This window comes from Lycorma delicatula, chromosome 8 (assembly GCF_047948215.1).
Source record: "Lycorma delicatula isolate Av1 chromosome 8, ASM4794821v1, whole genome shotgun sequence".
NCBI classification, from domain to species: domain Eukaryota; kingdom Metazoa; phylum Arthropoda; class Insecta; order Hemiptera; family Fulgoridae; genus Lycorma; species Lycorma delicatula.
In genome coordinates this window covers 131,363,977-131,384,737 of record NC_134462.1, presented here as the reverse complement: position 1 = coordinate 131,384,737, position 20,761 = coordinate 131,363,977, and the positions used below count along the sequence as shown (strand labels likewise).

At 32.1% G+C, this 20,761-nt stretch overlaps 2 protein-coding genes across 20 annotated transcripts in view; one reads left to right on the top strand and one right to left on the bottom strand.

Moving 5' to 3' along the window:
* Positions 1 to 20,761, top strand: part of LOC142329377 (putative aarF domain-containing protein kinase 5) — a 314,333-nt gene that overhangs the window by 50,943 nt on the left and 242,629 nt on the right. The gene's annotated exons all lie outside the window — the stretch shown is intronic.
* TP53INP (Tumor protein p53 inducible nuclear protein) overlaps positions 1 to 20,761 on the bottom strand; it is a 260,392-nt gene that overhangs the window by 47,000 nt on the left and 192,631 nt on the right. Inside the window, exon 1 of one of the 5 annotated variants that reach the window (XM_075373940.1) lies at positions 14,934 to 15,063. The exons of 3 other annotated variants lie outside the window; for them this stretch is intronic. The gene's annotated coding sequence lies outside the window, so the exon portion shown is untranslated. Of the gene's footprint in view, positions 1 to 14,933; positions 15,064 to 20,761 lie in introns of those variants that run through there. One more of the 5 variants, XM_075373941.1, reaches the window with a different exon arrangement.

Here is a 20,761-nt window from a genome sequence, read left to right as displayed (position 1 = left end):
TCAGATGGCTTTATTTTTAAGGTCAGCGTACCATATAATAACACGCGAACGTCTTGTGATACGAGCTACGCAGTTTTATTCCAGATAAATAATACTTGTTAGAATTTTTTTTTTTTTTTTAACTTTATTCATTTCCAAAATTAGGCTTATAACGGTTATATATATGATATTTTATTAGTTATTAAAAATAAATGTAAAAAAATCTGTTTGTGCATTATCATTGCTACATTGCATACATTACGTTGACCTTGACATGCATGAATAAATTATACCTTCCTGAAAGACAAGTTTCTAAATTTAACTTAAAAAAATTACTTAAATTGTGTAGGAAGTATTTCTTTTGGTTGTTACGTAACTTTTTAACTTTGAAAGTTTCTGAAATTAAATATAGTCAAACGCTTTCCTTACATTACATGTTAATTACTCGTATTATATTTATAAACTTTTTTAGCGTGACAAATATGATGCAATTTTTTTATTTTTTGTTCGTCCGAATCACTGAGGATCAAGTTTGCATAATACTTTTAAACTTCTTTTGTTTTCCCAATATTTTTCCTTTTTTCACTCCCGCTTTTCTTCCTCGGTCCACTTCTTCCCTATACTTCGCTTATCCTTCTTCTCTGGAAACTTAGATTCATTGATTAATTCTCTAAAGCGGTCTAATTAAACAGTTTCTTTTGGAAGTATTAAGATCGATTTCTACTTCTTTAAACCGATTAGTTTTAATAATTCTACCGTAATAAAAGTTAAATATTTGTTTTGTTAATCTGTTTTCTCTCGTTTTGTATAAACGCCCATAAAATTATAATCTTCTCCGAATGGTGTCCTCTTAAAATTCTTTGTTCTATTTTAAAAAGGTCTTTATCCGAAAAATGTTGCATCACTCGAAACCGTACAACGCCTCCGGAAGAATAACCGTTTTGTAATGTTGGAGTTTAGCGTTTTGCGAAAGCGATTTTTTATTATATAAATTTCGTGTTAAGTTAAATCCTAACGCCACGTTTTCTGCGTTCGCTCGTTTAGCGCTTCCTTTTCTAGAGCGTTTGTCGTTTTCTTCTCAGAGATATTTAAATTTTGATACTCTTTTAATTTCCTGATTTTCGAGAAATTTTATAATTTTTAGAGTTTGTAATTTACTTTTTTATCGTCGGAGAATTGTTTTGTTCTTTTTTGAAAAAAATTTCTAAGGCTATTTTATTAGCGCATTTGCTTAATTTCTGGACTTTAATTTGAGCCTCGTCGTTGTCGTTTGCAAATATCACGATATTATCTGCAAAGGCTAATAATAAAGGCTTCGTTTATAGATTTAATTTTATACCTCGTTTTAACATTTTCTGCAATGTTTAGTTTTTCGAGTCGTCCTTTCTTGGATTCTCTAATTTACTTTTTTCTAGACTGCAATTGAAGAGGATAGGAGAAAGTCCGTCTCCTTCTCTGACGCCTGTTTTTATTTCAAACGATTCAGAAAGAGATCAAAGAAGTTTAACTTATTTATATTAATTTCTCAAACATGGTTACTGCTGATATATTAATAAATTACTAAAAAGTGCAAATCCACCTTACCGGCGATTAATTTTAACTTCTCGAGATCTTTCAGTCCTTAGACCACCGTCAGGAGGTTAAATATCGTTATAAAATATAGTTAAAGAATTAAAATATTAAGCAGTCATGACTCTTTGCCAGTTTTCGGTATACTCAAACTAGCAAGAGTATACTATAACTCAAACTATAAGAGTATCCAGGTAACTAGCAATCAGTCATGACTGCTTCCTTTTTTCCTGTTTAGCCTCCGGGAATTACCGTCAGGTATCGCTTTAGAGAATGAATGAGGATAATATGTATAAGTGTAAGTGAAACACAATCTTGTACAATCTTAGGTCGACCATTTTTGAAACGTGTGGTTAATTGAAACCCAACCACCAAAGAACACCGGTAATTACGATTTAGTATTCAAATCCGTTTAAAAATAACTGCCTTTAGTAGGATTTGAATGCTGGACTCTCGACTTCCAAATCAGCTGATTTGCGAAGACGCGTTCACCACTAGACCAACCCGGTGGGTTAATCGTGATTGTTTAATATTTTAATCGTTTAACTTATTTTATAATGTTATTTTAATCTTCTGACGATGATCTAAAAGGACTAAAAGATCTCAAATATTCAAAATTAATTGCCGGTAAGTGGATTTGCACATTTTAATAATTTATTTAAATGTAAATAAAAAGTACAACTGGATGCGTTTGATTTACGTATCCGCTTTATAATTATATTAATTAATTCAATCTCTCGATGTTACTATTATTTTTTAATTTTATAATTACTTCTACTCATTTTTACTTTTTCTCCTCGGTTTTTTATTATTCTTATAAATATTTTCCCAAGGCAGGTTTAATTCTTACCGGTACTGTCATAAATTTTTTGCGAAGTCTACCGTCTACTAAGGTCCAAGATTTATAGGACAAGCGGGCATTTCGTTTCACTTCCGATCGGCTAACAATGACGCATGATAAATTATATATCGTACATATACTTATATGGCCTTATCGATGCGATGTATTTAATCGCATTTAAAATACCAATTTATACGATTCGTAATAATTTTATATATTTTATTTTATACAGATCAAAATATATTTTTTAAAAAAACCATTCCCGACCGAGATAGCTTTTTCTTGAAAAGTGACCGTATACTGGAACATAGTTGGTCCAAAAACGTTAAAACCTGCAAGGATAATGAAAAAAAGATTTAGTTATTTGAGATTATAACATTTTTCTTCGTTTCACTCGGGTATATAGTCAAGCTGGGTTTTTTTTTTGTCTTCAGTCATTTGACTGGTTTGATGGAGCTCTCCAAGATTCCCTATCTAGTGCTAGTCGTTTCATTTCAGTATACCCTCTACATCCTACATCCCCAACAATTTGTTTTACATACTCCAAACGTGGCCTGCCTACACAATTTTTCCCTTCTACCTGTCCTTCCAAAATTAAAGCGACTATTCCAGGATGCCTTAGTATGTGGCCTATAAGTCTGTCTCTTCTTTTAACTATATTTTTCCAAATGCTTCTTTCTTCATCTATTTGCCGCAATACCTCCTCATTTGTCACTTTATCCACCCATCTGATTTTTAACATTCTCCTATAGCACCACATTTCAAAAGCTTTTAACCTTTTCTTCTCAGATACTCCGATCGTCCAAGTTTCACTTCCATATAAAGCGACACTCCAAACATACACTTTCAAAAATCTTTTCCTGACATTTAAATTAATTTTTGATGTAAACAACTTATATTTCTTTCTGAAGGCTCGTTTAGCTTGTGCTATTCGGCATTTTATATCGCTCCTGCTTCGTCCATCTTTAGTAATTCTACTTCCCAAATAACAAAATTCTTCTACCTCCATAATCTGTTCTCCTCCTATTTTCACATTCAGCGGTCCATCTTTGTTATTTCTACTACATTTCATTACTTTTGTTTTGTTCTTGTTTATTTTCACGCGATAGTTCTTGCGTAGGACTTCATCTATGCCGTTCATTGTTTCTTCTAAATCCTTTTTACTCTCGGCTAGAATTACTATATCATCAGCAAATCGTAGCATCTTTATCTTTTCACCTTGTACTGTTACTCCGAATCTAAATTGTTCTTTAACATCATTAACTGCTAGTTCCATGTAAAGATTAAAAAGTAACGGAGATAGAGAACATCCTTGTCGGACTCCCTTTCTTATTATGGCTTCTTTCTTATGTTCTTCAATTGCTACTGTTGCTGTTTGGTTCCTGTACATGTTAGCAATTGTTCTTCTATCTCTGTATTTGAACCCTAATTTTTTTAAAATGCTGAACATTTTATTCCAGTCTACTTTATCGAATGCCTTTTCTAGGTCTATAAACGCCAAGTATGTTGGTTTGTTTTTCTTTAATCTTCCTTCTACTATTAATCTGAGGCCTAAAATTGCTTCCCTTGTCCCTATACTTTTCCTGAAACCAAGGTAGGTTAAAAATTAGTTAAAAAAAGGATTTTGTTTTTGATGACAATTTTAAGAAATGAAATGAAATCGCGAACAACACGATAAGAGAATTTTTTATTTTAAACCTATTTATTGAAGTTGATATTCACCCGGTAAAGATAAAACGCCAATAGTATACTCTATGACAAAACTTAAATGAAGGAGTGACAGCTTATTACTATCATCTCGCCACACAAGATAGGGCGAGACGCAACTGTTAACATCAAAAGTTACTGTGTTACCTAGTTTTATTAATAGGGGCTCGATATCGTAACTTTTTTTTTGCGGGGAGCATATCGCTAGTTGACTGCTGTTTCCAACGGAAATGAAACCTAATTTTACCACATTGTACTATTAAATTGAGTACACGATTCAACAATTCACAAATTTCAGTATCGAGAGTATTACATGCTCAGGAACTCCGTCATCATGTTCAGAAAGTTCAATATTACTTGGTGATGATGCCAGACGACCGTAGTTTTGTCAATGTAATAACAATGATTACCACTGAATTCCATCCGTACTATTTTCGGACGAAGTTACTTTTATCTATACTAGCATAAACAATTCATGGAATTCACATCGGACGTCTGAAGAAAACCCAAATGCTGTAGTTGAATAAAATTTCCAGCAATGATTTTAAATTAAGTATTTCACAAAAGAAAAGCTTGTTTTTTGAACCACCGCTTATGGAAAAATTGAGTTTAATTTATTATTATAACTTATTTTTGTTATGAACTATCGCATGAAAATAAACAAGAACAAAACAAAAGTAATGAAATGTAGTAGAAATAACAAAGATGGACCGCTGAATGTGAAAATAGGAGGAGAAAAGATTATGGAGGTAGAAGAATTTTGTTATTTGGGAAGTAGAATTACTAAAGATGGACGAAGCAGGAGCGATATAAAATGCCGAATAGCACAAGCTAAACGAGCCTTCAGTAAGAAATATAATTTGTTTACATCAAAAATTAATTTAAATCTCAGGAAAAGATTTTTGAAAGTGTATGTTTGGAGTGTCGCTTTACATGGAAGTGAAACTTGAACGATCGGAGTATCTGAGAAGAAAAGATTAGAAGCTTTTGAAATGCGGTGCTATAAGAGAATGTTAAAAATCAGATGGGTGGATAAAGTGACAAATAAAGAGGTATTGCGGCAAATAGATGAAGAAAGAAGCATTTGGAAAAATATAGTTAAAAGAAGAGACAGACTTATAGGCCACATACTAAGGCATCCTGGAATAGTCGCTTTAATATTGGAAGGACAGGTAGAAGGGAAAAATTGTGTAGGCAGGCCACGTTTGGAGTATGTAAAACAAATTGTTGGGGATGTAGGATGTAGAGGGTATACTGAAATGAAACGACTAGCACTAGATAGGGAATCTTGGAGAACTGCATCAAACCAGTCAAATGACTGAAAACAAAAAAAAAAAAATTTTGTTATTATTCTAAACTTCAATTAATTTGAAGAAACCCTATAGGCGTAATGAAGCGTTACCGATAAAATATACAAACTTTTTTTGTTTTCCCGGTAATGAAATTTCAACTTCTAAAACTTCCTTCGTTTTTTTTTTACCTTGATATTCGGTTTTTTGAGTGGCTATTTAAAACAAGTAAATTTCGGCTTGGTAAAAAAAAAAAAATTCACTGCACCCGCCCTCCATTGGGGTTACATATAATTATTATACGTACATTATTTCATCAATTTCAGTTGAAAAAAGAAAATTTTTTATTAACTGTGGAAACTATAAACAAAGCTACAGTCGGCGTTATGTTAGCGTAGAAAACAATACGGTCTGGTATTTGTACAACTGTTTCGCTGTCTCAGCGCGCTTTAATACACATATAAAGTTTATTTATAAATAAACTTTTTCAATGAGTATTACGATATCGATGACAAAAAACTTAATCGGTCGTTTGTTAGTAGACTGCGATTTTTAATCAAACAATTAGAAATGTCTTTCAGACAGCCCAAACGGTTTGTTTATTGTTAAACCTTTATTAGTATAGGAATCATTCACGAAATATCTTCAACATTTTTGAAGTGTTTATCCAGCGTTTATACTAACTGTCAAATAAACCCACATCCGCCGTTTTAATTGTTCGTTTCCGGTAGACAGAATCTGTTACCGGCCGTCTGGAAAAAAACGTTTGTCGCTGTCGGAAAAAGTGTTTAGGATTCAGTTATGCGTTCTTTTAGAAAATTACTTCGAAAATGGATTCGCTTAATTCTTGCGTAACTAGATTAGTAGAAATTACTACAATATTCCCGGCGGTTTACCGGGTTGATGACTATACTAATCTTATCTAAAGTTTGGTTCTGGCCGTTGAAGTATTGCTCTCTCTCTCTTTCTCTTAACAAAATGGCGGAAGGCTCTGGCCACAGCAACATATATCTACGTCATTCCGTTGTTGTCAGATAGAACTACCACGCTTTCGGCGGAACCGTAGTTGTCAACTAGCTACGGTGTGGAGACCGCTTATGTTAAATCGCTAAGTCGACGGCAATGTGCGAGCGAGAGAGGTGAGAAAGAGAAGGTCAGTTACGTTTGGCAACATTCGACACCTCGCTTTCCTTTCGAGAATCCATATGGCTACAATACATTACCGCCAGAACCAAACTCTCAATAACATCAGTATAGTTTTGGTATTATTCATTTTATCGATTTAGGATGGTTCTACCGCAGCGGGTTCATGTAAACTGTTAAAATAGTAGAATTTAGAGTTTCGTATGCCTTCAACCAGCTATTTCTTCAGTCTCTGTAAAATTAGAGTTTAGCATGTCGGTGGTATTCCGCAGAAAAATTATTCTCATCTTTTGTTTCCTTAAAAGATAAGAAAATGTAGCGTTAATACATCCTAATGAACAATACTTTTGTATCGAACAATTATTCGGGATAAAAATAACCTAATACTTCGATTTAATTTTTATTTGTTTTATTTCATAGTTTGTCTAGAACGTAATCAAAGTATAAATAATTCAATTAACATCGACAAAAATTATTTATCGTCAAATAAATAATTTTCAAGATCCCTAATGAAATCGCAGTTCAAAAAAACATATCAAGCAAATATAAATTATTTATATTTCGATATAAGTACCCGTTCTATTTGTATTTCGATAATTTGAGGTATATTTAACGTCACAGAACTTAACGATTGAATTCATAAGTTCATAAACTGGATCTGTAACCTTGTGAGTCGGTACAATCCGGAAATAAATATTCTGTAAGTAGTATAAAGGAAAATAAAAATTTGATACCGTTACTTCTTTTTTTTTAATTCACTAATTTCAGGAAGAAAGTCGGTCGTTGTAGATTATTTTTTTCTGTTTATAAATTAATAATTCATTTTTTGTCTCACGATTTTTGTTGGGTAATTTCGTTGGTAAAATTTAACAGTAACATTTTACATGATACGTTGTTAACTAATTTAATACTAAAAAAAAAAATTAACCGAGGTAATTTTATATCAGCGTATATGTAAAAAATAACAAGTTTATTAAAAAAAAAAATATGCTTGAGTAGTTATGAAAACTATTAAATAATTTTTAATGCTAATTAACGCTATAAATGGTTTTTATTGTTAAATGAACGGACCCAACATACACCTACCTATTGCATATATTTTAATATCAAAATGTATTTTATAAAAACAATCTTCCTACACTCTCCCCTTTTTTTATCATGTGATCATTCTTCGGGATAACTATGATTTAATTTCAATTTAATGCCCTTTTTCAATCGGTTAAATGGTATATGATTTTACGGGGATAAAAAACATGTTCGTGAAGCCGCAGAGATCTTGCTTAGACAGGTACTTATCAAACATATAAATTTCGTCTGTTGAAGTCTTCGTTAAACGTTAACCACATTAATTCTTGAATATTAATTATAATTAAATTAATTACAAATATTAAAAATTAATTAAAAGTACCGCGTCACTAATATTCTAAAACGTCACCGGAAAAATGAAACGTTATCCTATTGTAAAGAATTAGAATAGTTATACCGTATTATTTTTATTTAATTATTTTAATTCGTTTTAAAATATGTAAAAGCAGAATTCTTTATTAAGAAAAAAAAAACATTTTAGGGAATATTTTTTACACACTTAAACATGATATTGTCTAATATTTATGAAAATGGGGAATTTCCATCAGACTTCAAAAAAAGTGTTATAGTTATGATACCAAAGAAAGCAGGGGCAGATAAATGTGAAGAATACAGAACAATTAGTTTAACTAGTCGTGCATCAAAAATCTTAACTAGAATTTTATACAGAAGAATTGAGAGGAGAGTGGAAGAAGTGTTAGGAGAAGACCAATTTGGTTTCAGGAAAAGTATAGGGACAAGGGAAGCAATTTTAGGCCTCAGATTAATAGTAGAAGGAAGATTAAAGAAAAACAAACCGACATACTTGGCGTTTATAGACCTAGAAAAGGCTTTCGATAACGTAGACTGGAATTAAATGTTCAGCATTTTAAAAAAATTAGGGTTCAAATACAGAGATAGAAGAACAATTGCTAACATGTACAGGAACCAAACAGCAACAATAACAATTGAAGAACATAAGAAAGAAGCCCTAATAAGAAAGGGAGTCCGACAAGGATGTTCCCTATCGCCGTTACTTTTTAATCTTTACATGGAACTAGCAGTTAATGATGTTAAAGAACAATTTAGATTCGGAGTAACAGTACAAGGTGAAAAGATAAAGATGCTACGATTTGCTGATGATATAGTAATTCTAGCCGAGAGTAAAAAGGATTTAGAAGAAACAATGAACGGCATAGATGAAGTCCTACGCAAAAACTATCGCATGAAAATAAACAAGAACAAAACAAAAGTAATGAAATGTAGTAGAAATAACAAAGATGGACCGCTGAATGTGAAAATAGGAGGAGAAAAGATTATGGAGGTAGAAGAATTTTGTTATTTGGGAAGTAAAATTACTAAAGATGGACGAAGCAGAAGCGATATAAAATGCCGAATAGCACAAGCTAAACGAGCCTTCAGTAAGAAATATAATTTGTTTACATCAAAAATGAATTTAAATGTCAGGAAAAGATTTTTGAAAGTGTATGTTTGGAGTGTCGCTTTATATGTAAGTGAAACTTGGACGATCGGAGTACCTGAGAAGAAAAGATTAGAAGCTTTTGAAATGCGGTGCTGTAGGAGAATGTTAAAAATCAGATGGGTGGATAAAGTGACAAATGAGGAGGTATTGCGGCAAATAGATGAAGAAAGAAGCATTTGGAAAAATATAGTTAAAAGAAGAGACAGACTTATGGGCCACATACTAAGGCATCCTGGAATAGTCGCTTTAATATTGGAAGGACAGGTAGAAGGAAAAAATTGTGTAGGCATGCCACGTTTGGAATATGTAAAGCAAATTGTTAGGGATGTAGGATGTAGAGGGTATACTGAAATGAAACGACTAGCACTAGATAGGGAATCTTTGAGAGCTGCATCAAACCAGTCAAATGACTGAAGACAAAAAAAAAACATGATATCAGAAAGACACACCCCTAAACAAAATCCAAGTAATACACGAGGATATTATGATTAAACTCACACTCATAAATATCACGCCAGATTACGTCATTCCGATTAATATTAAATTATAAACAATCAGGAAAAAGGAAAAAAATCATTCCGTTTGGTTTAATTTCTTCCAACTATGTAATAAATTATTTTAAAAAATCTGATGTGGACACTACATCATTTCCTTGTAGGCATTAAGTACATTTATCTTTTATATTTTTTATTACATTTTTTTATATATATTTTTTTGTTAATGAATTATCAATTATTCTATTTTTTCCCCTATAATCAAGAGGTTAATAATTATTAATAAATCAATATATTTTAAATTAAAAAAAAAACGTAAATGAAGTCGGATTCGAACCGATGTGACTTCCCCTTGTACGATCCAAATATATCATTAATTAAAATTTTATTTGGCTATAAGTCTGGAAAATAAGTTTTTTTTTTTTTTGTCTTCAGTCATTTGACTGGTTTGATGCAGCTCTCCAAGATTCCCTATCTAGTGCTAGTCGTTTAATTTCAGTATACCCTCTACATCCTACATCCCTAACAATTTGTTTTACATATTCCAAACGTGGCCTGCCTACACAATTTTTCCCTTCTACCTGTCCTTCCAATATTAAAGCGACTATTCCAGGATGCCTTAGTATGTGGCCTATAAGTCTGTCTCTTCTTTTAACTATATTTTTCCAAATGCTTCTTTCTTCATCTGGAAAATAAGTACCATTGAAAATATATATAATATATCGTTGAAAAGCTCTCAATGAGGACTTATTACTGCAGTTAAGAAAAAATCAAAAATCCATTATTTTTTTTGGATTTTGGGCTTTTTTGAACACTTTTGGTTCAATCGATTGTAATCAAAAGGGGAGATGCACAACTGGATGTTAACAACAGTCCTAAATCCATAATTTCAACATTTTACGGCTAATTAGTCCAGTGTTTGACGGTAAGAATTGAGTATTACCTCAGAATTCTTTCGGACAACATAGATTTTCATCAAAATTTGTAATTAAGCTTATCTAACAACTCTCTGCTTCAAAATTTATTTGTTCCTGATTGGTGCTTTTTGTTTTTTTGGGGTGAAAACTAGCCGTTGTTAACATAATTTAAACGTTTCATAGATTGAATCATTTTTAAATATGTAGAATAAATATTCTTTTATGTAGTGGAATATAATTTATGATTTTTTACGAAATTTTTTATGAAATTTAAAAAAATTAGTTTTCAACAGTTTGAAATGTTTTAATAGTCATTTATAATAAATTAAAATACCTGTTTATAATATAATTTATGATTTATTGCAACGTTTCAACCCTTAATAACCACCCCTTATGAAAAAAATTGTTCAAAATCGTTCAAATGTGAAAAATAAACATTTTTTCATATTCTGAAACATAATTTATGTGTTACAACGTTGCAACCTTTATTATTACCACCCTAATGACGAAAAACTTTGGTTTTCAACAGCTTAAAATGTTTTAATGGTGCATTTATAATGAATTATAAACTTTTTAGTTGTTAATGTAATTTATAATCGATTCGATTACATGTCCCAAACCTTAAAAACCGGCCTAGTGCATATAAAATTAAAAAATACATTATAACGAATTTTATTTAATTATGAAGTACCACAGAGAACCTTCTTATGTAACCAAATAAAAAGTAAGTTTAAAAATCTATTCGGCATTCAAATTAAAATTAATGAATTTGTTTAAAATAATTAATATTTTTAATTTTATCATGAAAATTAAATTTCTGCTAGTGAATTAAAAAATGAATTTAATGATAAAACGTTAATTTGATGTACTTACATTTTTATTAACCAAAAAATAATAATTTTTGAAAGGTAATATTAACGAAGTGCACCACGTGTTTATTCTTTCGGTGTTGGAAATGTACTGACTACATCATATAAAAGAGACATACATTCACATATATACATGTTCAATATACATATATACATTTATGCACACAAAGTTCTATTATCCATCAGCAGTTGTTCGCCTACCGTAGCTCCGTTACTTTTCTTCTACTACCTATACTTTCATCTAATATAAATGTGTGTGTGTGTGTGTGTGTGTGTGTATATATATATATACAGATATGACTGTTTGAGGATATACTTATACATATGTGGATACAGTTATAAGTATTCACATGTATTCATAAATGCTCCGAAAATTTCACCGAAAACATTCGATTGGTTTTTCAATGATAACTTCCTTAATTTTTAAGCTATCCAATCGCTCAAAAAACCATTTTTCAGGGAATTTCAAGGGCTACAAGACTTGTGAAGGTCAGATTCCTTGAGCCCTTCGTTTTTGAAAGTTTTGAGTTTAAACAGCTTGAGAAAGGTGGTCCTTGCATTCAAATGCAAACTTCTTACGGTGATATCTCAATCAATTTTTGTACTCTAGCATTTTTTACGTATTTTCTTTAGATTTTTAATTATTGTGAAAAAAATAAAGTTTTTTAAGAAATTCAAAAAGTTTTTCAAATTTAAAACGTAACATTTTTTTTTAAGTCCAGGCATTCCAAACCGGTCAAATTTCTAGAACATATTGTTAATACTTAAATAAAGTAAATTGTAAAAGGATTATACGTTCAATTCCAATTCTTGCGGAAAAGTCATTGAAAATGATTTCATTTCAGCAATGAAATGATGATTTCATTGCTGATTTTTTACTATTTTATTTTGATCACTCAATTAGTTTTCATGCTAATGACGTTTACCAAAGCTAATTTTAAAGGTCTTTTCAAGTACTTTGAAAATATCCTATAAGCTTTCCTCGAAAAATTTTCCGTTATTTAACGTTGAGAGGTTCGACTTCAGTTTTCGGTGAACAAAACGTTACCTTCGAGGCATTACTCGGTTCGTATTACATCTACATAAATAAAAAAAAAAACGATCTCTTCGTTATTTTATACTCTTCATTTTTGCTAATGATAATTCTTTCGATAAAACATAAAGATTTTGAGTTATTCGTGAAAATTCGTTCATCGGTTGGATGAAAAATCAACATTTTCAATCACGAATAACTCAAAAGGTATTGACTCTACAAAAAAGTTTACACAACATATTTTGTTTAGAATTTATTCCTCCATCGATTTCTGTGGTTATTTTGATTGTAATAATTTCTACCCTCAAGAAAGGGTGGCATCCACCCCCAGGGTAAAAGCACACATCGGCACTATATAACTTTTGTTCCTTGAGCTATTTCTAATTACTGTCGAAATTTCACGTCAATCGATTTTGTCCGAAAGAATTCTAAGCGAAAAACCGTCAAACACCGGTACTAAATATTTTTTCAGTTATGCGAGTTACGTACGTACAGACGTCACGCCGAAACTAGTCAAAATTGATATTTCCGTTGAAATCTGAAAACCGAAATTACTCGCGATCAACAATACTTCCTTTACTTCGTACAGGGAAGTAAAAAACTATACTAAGAAATACAAATGTGGTTTTGAAAAAAAAATGTATTTTATAACGTACGAACGAGTAGAATATAATACTCCAGTGAAAACTCGTGAGGGGGTAAATTGAAAGAAGATACAGTGGAGACGTATACATGGCGAATACAAATAAAGTAGATAATTTGATTTATAAAATTAACTTTTTTATATTTTATTCTCAGTTTTTTCGGCGAAGAAACTTTCAGGAAATCTTTTATTAGTGAAAATAATGAAAAATCTTTATATAAATATAGGTCTGGAAACACTTTGTTTTCGAGTACGATTTCATAAAATCGTAACTCGAATAATCTCGTTATCACAAACTAATGTAATCAACTCGTATAATCATAAAATAATGTAAAGAAATCCGTTAAAATTACATAAATATTAAAGCAAATTTTCATTCTGGCCAAATAGGTATTATTAAATCTGTTAGTTTTTTGTATGGGTGTACTGTGAAAATTTAATATATCGATTTTTATCAAATTACTACATGTTATAGGAAAATTCTATTTTACCTTTGTCGTTTCCCTCCCCCTAACAATAAAATGTGCATGTTTCAGTTATAATATTTAACTCAAGATAGACGGTTTGTATTTTAAATAAGCATATATGTTATGAAATGAAAAAAAATATCTGACAACACAGTTATTTCTAAATCCACGGCGCTTACATAGACAACATAATTTAAAATATTTATCATTGTATTTAAATATAATTTTTTTCTTTTATTTAATGAATCCAACTAAAGCGCGCGCGCATACCGTATTTAATTCGCGCGGGTGTGGCGCTACTAACGGCGACGGTCGGCACTAACTAAACTAATGTAATTTCACAAATTACAAACAACAAATTTCACTTGTACGGTTGATAGACTGGTGTAGCCGCGAGGTTTAACGCACCAGGTACCGAGTCGATTGGGGGATCGAGTTCCAGACCCGGTCAGACCGAGTTATGTTTTTACACATTATTCATTTATTTAATTTTATCGCTCACCTGTAACGACACAACATAGCAGACGACTACAACAGCAATTTTTGAGGTGGGGGTGCGATTTTACAAAACTTTTTTTGAAGATATTATGTTATTTTTTTAATCGTTAACAAATGCGCCTAAGAAAAATGTGACCTTAATTAGGCGAAATCTTGAGAAATTGAGGTGACCTTCCTCAACAGCCCGTTGGACATTTTCTTGCTCTACAGCCTCACCGCGTGGACATTTTAAGTTGAAACTTTAATGGCATCAATTTCCCATATATAGAAGTAATATGACGAAGTTTGGTCAAAATCGGTCCAGTAGTTCTGGAGATATAAGGTGATTTAGAGGTCAATAATACCGAACATACACACGTACATATAAACATTAATATTCGGGCTTTTTGGGTTCCTTAGATGTCATATCGTCAAGATCCGGTGAAAACCGCATATGCATAAAGCGGGCCGATTTATAATACTTTCCCCGCTAGAGCTATTGCGCTATCTAGACGGGAAAGTAATAAAGAAATAATTTAACGTATAAGTTTTTTTTAGTAAAAATAATAATAATTACATACCAGAAATAACATTTTTTACTTATTACTTTTAATTTTATTTACTGTATTACTTATGTTTTTAATTTTCTTAATAATTTACGTAGGAAAATTATTTTAATATATAATATTTAGCTTATATATTAAATATATGAATTATAAATGTAAGCGTTAACTGACACAGTATGTATAACTTGTATAAAATATCGCTTTTAGTTAAGGCTATTTAACAACTAAACATAATGATTTAAAATTTAGTATTTATTCTGAAATTAAAATTGTTAGCATTATAAAATTTTACTATAATAAAATAAACATGAATCATAATGAGAATTAGGTATACGCAACTTTTCATTTATATATATATATATATATGAATTTATAAGTTAATAATACTTACTTGTAAGAAGTTTTTTATTATTTTTTTATTATAACTTATCTCACAGAAATTATTAAATTCAAGTTGAAACGTTTTGAGCTGCGTTTAGCCTCTCGATTTAAAACACTACATGTGGTAATGATAAATTAAAGCGTCATACTGTCTAACATTCTACATAACAGATCTTGTTTATATACCAGTAAACTGGCGCAATCTTTTTAACGTAACATGATAAAACAAACAGTATATACATTTTTTGACGCATTTAAAACGAAAACCGTTCACAAAAGGAATAATATTCTATTTGATAAGTATCTTTTCTGTACATTATTTTTATTACGTATTAATTATTATTTATGTATCAAGTACTTTTTATTTTAATTAAAATAAAACGCTCTTGATATTTTATTAAAGTTGTTAATTTTGGATAGCCATTTACCAATTACATAATACATTTTTTTTTTACGAATATAATTAGTGACTTATTTGTAACTTGTATTTCTATCCGTCACCATCCTTCACTTAACAGTGTTACAATAAAAAATGCCCTTATAAATAAATAGACTACTAAATTTTTTTTATGTTACTGACTTTTAATCAAAGTAATCCATATTTTATTACCGATTCAGAACTTACATATGTAGTTATCTTTATAAATATTTTGCCATCGATATAATTTTTTCAGAACGGGTAAAGAAATAAAGAGTACCCAAAAAGATTAAAATTGTAAATTATTTTATCTAATTTGACTGCACAACTCTTCTCGGTCTTAAGCTGCGTTCACATGCTGTCATTCATTTTCTCAATACTATCCTCCAAAAATCCCCCTCAAGACTTTGTCTTTTCTTTTCTTTTCTTTTCTGTATAAAAACTTGGTAATGTAATTTTATTTTATTTCGATTACGTTAAAGCAGTTGATTCTTAATTTTTTTAGCTCCACGACCTCCAAAAAGTATATAATGAATATTTCGCGACCCCTCCCCAACCACAACCCAATAAAATCTAGTTTAGCTGCGTTGATAGCGACGGGTATGAACATGCATGTATGAAGTGTACAAACATGAACAATTTACAGGTTCCAACTTGGCGTGTACGTGTTTGATCTGCTTGCGACAGACCAAATTACAAGACGCTCTCATTCGTGTTTAGAGCGTCATTTTTGAATATACACGTGGTACGTTTGAACACTTCGTGCTCTCAACGGTATAAAAGAGGCGTAATGAATTGCATTCCCAAGGTCAGCCCCGGTTAACTAATTTCATCCCGGTTTAAAGGATCGGAACGCAGGAAATAATTCCATCCGTGAATAAAACAAAATAAATATAATCGCCATTGAATAAATAATTACCAGCCCGATAAAAGAAAGACACAGCAGCAAGGGACTTTTGTCCAGCTTATGCAATTAGTAGGGAGGTACATAAATCTCCCGCTATCCTTGCGTTCCGTTCAGAATGTCAGTTAAGTTTCGAATGCGAAGCGTGCGTCTGGTGACTTTATTTAAGTTTCTAAAAGCGTAGTTTCATTAAAAATAATTGAGGTTTAGGTAGATTTCATAAGAAATCACCCCAAAACCACCACCAGTTCATATATATATATATCACTTTCTTGTGGACACGGTAACAGCCGTAATTTTGCGCCAATCACTTTACAATTGATACATAAAATATAACGACGAAAAATCTCGGTCGAGTTCGTTAATGGGAAAAATCGGACCATGGTGGTGGAAATGAGGGGGATTTTTCGATAAAATAAAATATCGCTATAACTTTCTTATTAAGTAAAATATCGAATTCGTTTGAAGTTCCTACTATTCTTTGAATAAGGGCCTAAAACTCTTAGGTAAAGTTTTTTGATATCGCCAACCACTGGCCCAGGATATAGAAAAAATGGGGTTTCGAAGACAAAAAACATCATACCTCCCTTAATAAGCACAGTGTAGAATCAGTTTAAAGTGGTCGTTAGTCCTGTAAACATTACCTAAAAGTTTTGTAAGAAAAAGTTTTGATTTCACCAACCCTTACGGGAAGGAATGACCAAATCAAAAAGAGCAGTAAAAACAAAATACCGCTATAACACTCTTATTAAATAAAATATCGAATTCATTTAGAGTTCCTACTATTCTTTGGGTAAGGGCCATGGGATGGAAAAAATGGGGTTTCAAGGACAAAAAAATATCATTTCTGGTAATAGACACAGGATCGAATCCCTTTTATTTAACTGGTCGTTAATCCTCTAAATATTATCTAAAAATTTTGTCATTGGAACCGACACACTTCAGCATGCCGGCCCTCGCGGCTGGGGCTGTCCACCCTTCCCTACGCTAATATCACCTGCTTCTACCCTCCATGTCCTTGCTGCGTAACATCTCGGTTGAAAACTCCACCGCCGTCCAGTGATCGGGTGAGGCAAGCATGTGGGCATTCAGGTATCCTCTGTATCCTCCTCCTGTATTCCACTGTATCCTCCGCGTGGCAAAACATACATCTGGGGGAGTCTCGCCTTCCTTTCCTAAATAGGTACACTTCAAAGTTCCCGTGGCCCGTAAGCATCTGAGTTGTACAGAAATTTACTTCCCCGTGCTTTCTGTTACGCCATTCTTCTAGATCGGTGATTAACCGTTTTGTCCATTGCGACTTGTTACCTGTCCCGCCAGGTATTCAGGGTAACTATCCTTTCCTCGAACTTAGTCGTGCCTTCATGTCTACCCGTTCTCTCCCTTTTCTGCAATTCGACTGCAGGAACGGACGCCAACACGCACGCCACCTTACAGGAAACCGTACTATAGGCCAATTACACACTCGGCAAGGATCTTCTGTGGACGCGCTGCAGTCTTGTTTTATTGTTGAAAACAATAAATATTATATGCCATTAAACGTCCCGACAAAAAATTTCAATTTTTAAAAACAATGTTCATAAGATGATGGCCGTTCGAACGTATGCATTCTTGGAAGCGAATACTGAGATTTTACACGGCACTTTGAAACACTTCCACGGGAATTCATGGGACCAAGTAGTCTCATTGTTTCAGTTCCTGTACACTTGAATTTTATAAAGGTGAAACTTCAAATCACTCTGTAGTATTCGACGGACTCTTGTTCGGTTTAAGTTCAATGCTGCTGCGCGTTTCCTTGCCAAACTTCGTCGGCTCCTTCCAACTGAGATCTGAACCGCTTCAATGTTTTCTAGGGTTCGTTGAACTCCTGGTGGTTTCTTTTGTAGAGCTGAACCCGCTTCCTCGAAATTTTCAACCCGTTTCTTTGAGGCGTGGCAAGATGAAACGCGACCGTTACGTCCTAAATTGTAATGAGGTCGGAATTCCCGTTCGACAGCAGTCACCCTTTCACCATTCTTGTAAAATGCCTTCACGGTAAATGTACGTCTTGTAGCCACCCGCTGGTCCACGATTATTAAATGGCAGGTAGTTGTGCCCAGAAGGATGCCACTCCCATCTTTCTACCGGCTCCTCAGGGCTACCACTACTACTTTCAAAGTTTCCCGTTTCTCTGTGCAACCCTTTGTTAAATGGCATTCATTTTATCGATATCTGAAAAAAGTTTTTCAAGTCCGTATCGATTAATCTTTGTTCCTTGTCTAATACGTTTTGATATAAAACACTGACCTTTTATAATTTACTTATATTATTTTCGTTTTACTTTTCATATTTATGAAAACATTTCTGCTTGTGTACACCTAATGCGTATTTAATCGCTATTAATAATACAACCGTTGGCCCAAAGTTTAGGTTGCCATAGGTAAATTCTCAAAAATAAAAAAAATTCAATTCAAATAAGTTCCATTACTTTTTCGCCTAATAATGTGTCGATTTTTATTGTAAAAAAAAAAAACTTCTATTTTTGTTACGGTTAGTTGCAGTTCTTTATTTCAAAATTTCTAAAGTACAATTATAACGTCAAATTTTTCATTTTTCGATGAATGAAACCAGTTTTCAGATTTATCTGAATATTGCATCCATGATAACAATACATCTTTGTATAAAAGTAGTTCATTCAACCGTATGTTAATTGATAAATCTGACAGGATTATATTGTACCACTATCGTATTAAAAGTACAATTCTCTTCAATGATAATAATTAAGTCCGATAGTCATTAAGATTTTTAATTAAAATCTTATTGAAAAGGTTTCAATTAATGAAACTTGATGACAGGTTATATATTATGAGAATTCCCTTACAGTTATTGTATTTAACCAAACGCAAAATTTTAATAATCATATTTTTTTATATTATTTGTTAAAGAAAGATTTAGATGTGACGTAAATAATAATGTAGGTGCATTCGTATAATGATATAAAATTGTATAAATATTAAAAATATAACAAAATTACTTGCGTAATTTTAACTAGCGTTTTGTTCCTATTTGGAATTAAGATTAATAAATAAATAATTGTTTTTTTTAACTAGGAACATAATTTCTATTTTATTGTTTTATTATTATTACTGTTGTTAATGACTTTTAATACTAGCAACATAAATACTAATGAATAACCTTTAATTTCATTATTATTTCCCTCTATATTGCGCATTTGTTATAAGTTTTAATTTATTTTTACCTTGAGGTTTTATTTCTTATATAATGTATCTATTTATTTATTTATCTACGGACCGTGTATATTATTGTTATTGTGTTTTTTTTCTTTACCAAATGCAAGCTGAATAAATATTTTCGATTTTAATAAATGGTAATCGTTTACTTTGATATTCGAATAGGTTTTTTATTCAAGTTCAATGTTTCTTTTTTACGTTTATTTAGCATATTAACTTTACCTCATATTTCTTGGGTTTGTTTTTAAATATTGTCTAGTAAATTTTTTTAGAACCAGCTCGATTTGAATTTCTCTAAAAACCAATTTTTTTTTAATTCTTCAAAAAGTATAAAACTATATTAAAGCCTACCAAATTTTCTAACATTTTTATTCGAAATTTTTAGTGAAATAATTAACGGGGTTCTGCTTTTTTAAGATTTTAAAATGTAAACCCCTATGTCTTCAATAAAGATTAAAGAAATATTTCCAAAGTTATCTTAACATCTCTTCGTTTAGAAAAAATAATACTACAAAGATTTTTTTAAAAACTTGCCTTATACTTTTTAGTCGTACTTTTAATCAAATTATTATCATACATTGCACGAGTTTAATTTTGTTTTGTTTGCTTGGCATTTCTCCCGCCACCACCCTATTCGGTCGCCATAAAGCATAAGACCGAATGTCTGTGCCGCAAACGGCTACTAAGCCTCGAAACAGTTTAGCGACCAGTGTCCTAAATAGCTCCTAGAGCTTACCTAGCAGCGTGAACGGACTAAGCGCGGTGTCATACATCACCGGCTTACGTGTCCCAACCGCTCACTTGTCTTATATTTACTAAAATGGGTAGGCGCACCCTGTCAACTACTAAAAATATATATGAAATCCATATATTAAATTTTACTTCGTCTAGACAGAAATTCGCTGCCCCGCCTAGGTCGCTGAATGCCAGCAAGTACCTGTCCACCATATTAAAGCGCGTGGAGCCTTAATTGACTGGTGGTCAGCTATCTATATATATATATATATCTAGGTTACCTTCACACAGCAGTATGGTAGGAGTCTTTTCCCTTTGGTAAACTACTGATGTCGGTTGAATGTAGTAACCGCATCTAGGAACTCCCACACGGTCCGACAATGCGGCTCTCGCCACATTGACTTGCCGCTTGCGATGGCCAATTTTCCCCTTGACCTCTAACTTCCAGGGTCCGGTCTCTGGGCCCCCCCCCCCCCCTAAGAGCGGGGCAGTCAAATATCAGGTGTTCGTTTGACTGGACCTCCCCGCAGACGCACAGCTCATCAGCTACC